This window comes from Pinus tabuliformis, chromosome 9 (genome assembly GCF_031772625.1).
Source record: "Pinus tabuliformis cultivar Carrire ecotype Pingquan chromosome 9, CPIR1, whole genome shotgun sequence".
Taxonomy (NCBI): domain Eukaryota; kingdom Viridiplantae; phylum Streptophyta; class Pinopsida; order Pinales; family Pinaceae; genus Pinus; species Pinus tabuliformis.
Genome location: NC_142307.1, coordinates 706,937,038 through 706,942,243, shown reverse-complemented (window position 1 = coordinate 706,942,243; position 5,206 = coordinate 706,937,038). Strand labels below are relative to the sequence as shown.

Genomic DNA, 5,206 nt, shown 5'->3' with positions numbered 1-5,206 from the left:
CTTAAATCTTAAATCTAATTTATAAACTTGACTTGACTTAACATTACTTAGCATTAAGTGAAACTAATTCTTTTAACAAATATATATGGTCATAATATACAATTTATAGACATTATAAACTTGAAATCTATTTTACAATATTAATAAAAGAATTACATCCCATTATGCTATTTAAAGTGTAATTTAAAAAACTAAAAATAAAGATATACATTCTAGCAATTTTTATAAAAAAAAATACATTGTAACATGAGTATTTTTTATAAAATAATAACTATACAATATTTAAATGCATGTGAAATAAATATACATTTCCATGCCTAAAATGAGAAGGATTCACAAAAAAAAATAACATATCACACAAAATACAAAAAAAAAATTAATTAATTAATATTGCTTTACACCAAAAATATATATCTGATCATAAACACAATCAAATGCTATCATAAACACAATTGAATGTGCTTGCGTGTTAAACAAAACGAAACTGAAACTAATAATGGAAGAACTATTTAACGAATGTTGTAACAAGGCACAAATAGATACACCATTTGTAAAAACAATTTAATAAAGACTAATTCGGGCAGTCAGGCGATCTCATTTGGTCTGGTTTGGTTTGGTTTGAGACAGAAGGTCGGACATGCCCAATGACACAATATAATAAAAAATTTAATGCATCTACCAACATAGAGCCATCTTTAAGCACAAATGTAACATGAGCTGAGAGAGATCAAATTTCGTGTGCAAACTTTTTCATAGTGTAAAATACAATGTGTTTGCTTAGTGTTTACACTGTATTCTTGAATGATAAATAGAGTATACATATAGGAACAAATAAACATTTTTATATATACATCACATGTATATCTAGACATTTTGTCAAGCAAATTAAAGTAGTTTTTTTATTAAATATATTTTTAAGTATATGTCCATAGTAATTCTTGTTAAAATATTTTATTGATAACCCACATTGAATATTTTTTTATATACAACATTAGAATTTTTTATTTTAGAGAATTTATTTCTATATATAAATATATATGAATTTCATATCCACATAAATTACTTGAGATAGATCTTCAAATAGTTTATTTAAATCTCTTGTTGAAATATTTTTGAAAAGTAAAAGATTTAAAAATGTTACTCATATATTTTTTTACTTCTATTCATTTATTTTTATGATAGGCTACATTATTTTTCTCTTTAAAACATAATTTTAAATTTAAATTTTATTTTAAAATTGGACCGACCAACAAGCAAACTTACAAATCCCCCTCATACAGGGCTTTAGAATAAGCCTCTCTACTAAACTAGCCTCTTAGCTTAATGACAATATTACTTCAGATTATCAATAAAGAGGAGACTTGTCTAAATATATTGTGAGAAGAAACTAAAAGGCACCTCGACATTCCAAGAAATTTAAGTTTCAAATCTTCATTTCTATCGATTTACAAATCCATCCCTTACCAAGTAAGCATAGTTGCGGAGAATCAAGGAATACTTAGACATAGAGCTAGATTCTAGGCTTAACTAAAACTCAGAAGAATGACTTCATCTAAATATAAATACATAAATGCATACTTGTTACAACCTTAAAAAATGTGTTAACCCACACACATAAGTTATTGTAGTGGTTGTATATGCGCTACTTAAAATGTTTTTATAATCTTTTCTCTTTTTGCATTTTCTGAAGTTGGTTGATTGTATTAAAATAATTGGTCCATAGGTTTTAGTTCTTTCTTCATTTTCTCATATTGTTATTTTTGGTTTTTTTTATAGCCTTATCATATTTTTATTTTTTTTAAATAAAATATATTCTTATTAAAATAACTATTTAAAAAATAATGATTTTATTTAAGCATTTAGTATTTTCATTTTTATAATATAGTGGCTTTTTTAATGAGTATAATTATATTTTAAAATTGAATTTCATAAAAAAAATTAATATACTAAAATATATGTTTTAAATATCTAAAAAATTACAAATTAAGAATTCATATTATTCCTAAATCAATATTAAATATTAAATTTTAATTATCATTAACCTAAAACATATTTTTGAATATCTTTAATAATAAAATTAAAATTAATTTTATTATTTCATTTACAAATAAACCATACCTAAAAATAATGGTCAAATCTCTACCTTACTCATAGAATATCAGTCAAAATAAAGATATTGAAATCTCATACACACAGATTATCATGAACAAAGAATTCATCAAGATCGAGGTGTATTAGATATATATTCACCGAAAAAATACAGCGTGACTTTTGCATATATTGCATTCTTTATTTATGTTCTATTTAGACAAAATGTATATTCATAAAAGAAATACATAATGGTACTTGACTTGCCAGAACTTTGCATATGATACTTTCTTTATTTATGTTTTTATGTGGTTTTTTGATTTTCTTTTGGATTGAAACAGACATCCATTCATCGGCGTCAAACTCTATAACGACAAAATTTCTTCGATCCAAACTATGGTATAAGATGGAACAACCTACAGATTATTTTGGATCTTTGAAGCAAAAGCTAGGCCGATATTTTTTAACTTCTATTTTAGTATTAATACGTATAATGCTTCCTTTAATTATATCTTCTGCTGCTTCAGTATTAGTACATACATTGCGTGACAATCCAAATTTTATCATACTCTTGCGTGTCTGTATTTCTCGGAGAACTTTTGGTTCACAACATTTGATCTGTGTTCGTAAGATAATTTTACTTCGCTACATGGAATCGTTACGATAAGTATTATATTGTATTATGATTTAAACGCACATGCGCAAGTAGTGGTTGCCCTATGTGACAGGTAACGAGAGTAGTGGGCGCTTGGATAACATCCAAAGTTCAAACGAATTTATGACAAGTAATGGGCGTGTGTTATAATCTCCGCACAAAATCATATTCTCTGACAAAAGCAACATATTACAAGAAAGCAATTTATCGGACTTGAATAATGGCCATTTGCTTTTATATTAGGGAAACTATGAAAACTCCGAGTTGCACTCTGATAATGGCCACTTGCATTTATATAATGGAAACCATGAAACCTTGGAGTCTATGAAACTTTCAAATGGGCCTGGGAAGGGAATATAGTCGTTGAAGGAAGTGGGAGAGGAGTTCCTTATTTGGAAAGCGTGAAAACAGAAGAGCTCTTTACACGGCCCAAGAGACGATGGATTTCATTATAGAAAAGGGGAAACACATGTTAATACTAAAACGCTGTCATCATGTGGGTTACTGGGCAAGTTAATCCAAAGGCTCAAGGCAGCGGCTACATCAATATGCAGGGGCTATTCAGAAGTAGCAATGGGCAACTATTAACATTGAGAGACACAGTGAACCTGATTCTGATACCCTGCTACGATTTATGCAGCGGTTCACCGTTCCTGTTCGCAGAGGCAAGTGCAAAGCACACGCAGAATTACAATTTCATTATGTGGGAAGTCTGTCATGCGACCATGTGCTCTCCAGGATTTGAGATGCCTATTCCCGTTAAGTCCGTGGACGGGCAAACAACAATTGTGGGAATAGATGGAGGGTTCGTGATGAACAATCCCACAGTGGTGGCCATTACTCATGTGTTGAATAATAAGGTTGGATTTGTGTGTGTTAATGGGGTAGATGATATCTTGGTGTTGTCCCTGGGAGCAGGAGCAATTGATTGTCCATAAAAATCGGGGAATAGTGGAATGGGCAAGGACGATTATGAATATTGTGAGTGAAGAAATCTCAGATATTGTGGATCATGTAGTCAGCGTGGCTCTTGGTGATAGAAAGCAACGCATGTATGTTTATCAATGACCGTATGCATGGATGGCATCGAATTCCATTTATATGGTATCATTTTAAGCTCTGCGGCATCGAATTCCATTTATATTGTATCATTTTAAGCTCTGCGACATCGAATTCCATTTATATGGTATCATTTTAAGCTCTTCGGCATCGAATTCCATCTATATATCATTATTTTCTGTCAATTTGATCGCGTGTTTATTTCTTGGTACCGTGTTCATGTCATCCTACGTTGCAGGAGGAGGATGTTAATGTTGATTTCTTGGATGAGCTCAATGGAAAAAAGAGGAGAGACAAGATTTTAGTATGATACAAATCTTTCAACATCTTTCGCGAGACAAATTGGACCTACAGGTATGTAATACTTTCCCCTCAATAGTTGCATTCTCATTCAATATTTTCCCCTCAATAGTTGCATGAATTTTGTGATGAATCTGGTTTAATCTAGTTTAATAATTGAATCACTTTGTAGTTTTATCCATTTTTAGGTACTTATAGGATTTTGTATTATTCTCTATCTTTCTTTAATTAAATTTTTATAAATTGTATTATTCTCTATCTTTCTTTAATTAAATTTTTATAAGTTTCATGCTAGCTTAATCAATTTAACTGCCTTATTTTTGCTTTCGAATTAAAAGTTGTTTTTATTTCTATCAACTTAATCGGACTATTTCATTAGTTGATTGAATCCCAACCCAATTTTTCCATAAATTTACCTAAAAACTTAATTACAATTTCCACTTTGACTATTTATTAGATTTAGTTTTATAAATTTCAAAGCTATTTACAAGATCTGTAATATTATTAAACTACATTTCAAATTATTGTTGTAATACATATACCAGCCCTACCAAATCTTATAATACAAATATTTCCATTTGCTTTATAGCTTGAGCGTATAAATCTTTTCATATGAATAAACTCAGTTCACTTCGACTAAATCTCTCCATAATATTGGAAGTTAAATCTTGTTGTACATCGTGAGCCTATAAATATATATAAATCTCCGTGTACGGGATTCAATATGTGAGGAGGAAATATAATCTCTCATTCACAAGAAAATTAAGCCGGTTCTCTAACATCTTCTCCCTATTATTTCTTGTTGTGATAGATAACATTTATGGATAATTCCTTCCGGATCTATGAATGGCATTTATGGATAATTTTGCTGTCACATTTGAAATGCTGATCACTTGTTTGAAAGTATTGTTTATAATTATTTTTCGGCAACTATGGATAGCATTTATTTATACTTTTGCTACCCCATTATACTTTTGTTCACACATTTCATATCAATATTTGTCTCCTCACCTATCATTAGGAAATTAAATTTTCTTTTGAGATTTAAACACAAATAACAAGAAGAGTTGAAGGGTTACAATTTCGAAAGACCGATCTGTTCTG

General features: G+C 29.5%; 1 pseudogene; it reads left to right on the top strand.

Annotated features, from left to right (window-relative positions):
* The first annotated feature begins 3,237 nt into the window (after window positions 1-3,237).
* On the top strand, window positions 3,238-3,681 carry LOC149150648 (putative inactive patatin-like protein 9 pseudogene; annotated as a pseudogene).
* The last annotated feature ends 1,525 nt before the right edge of the window (window positions 3,682-5,206 follow it).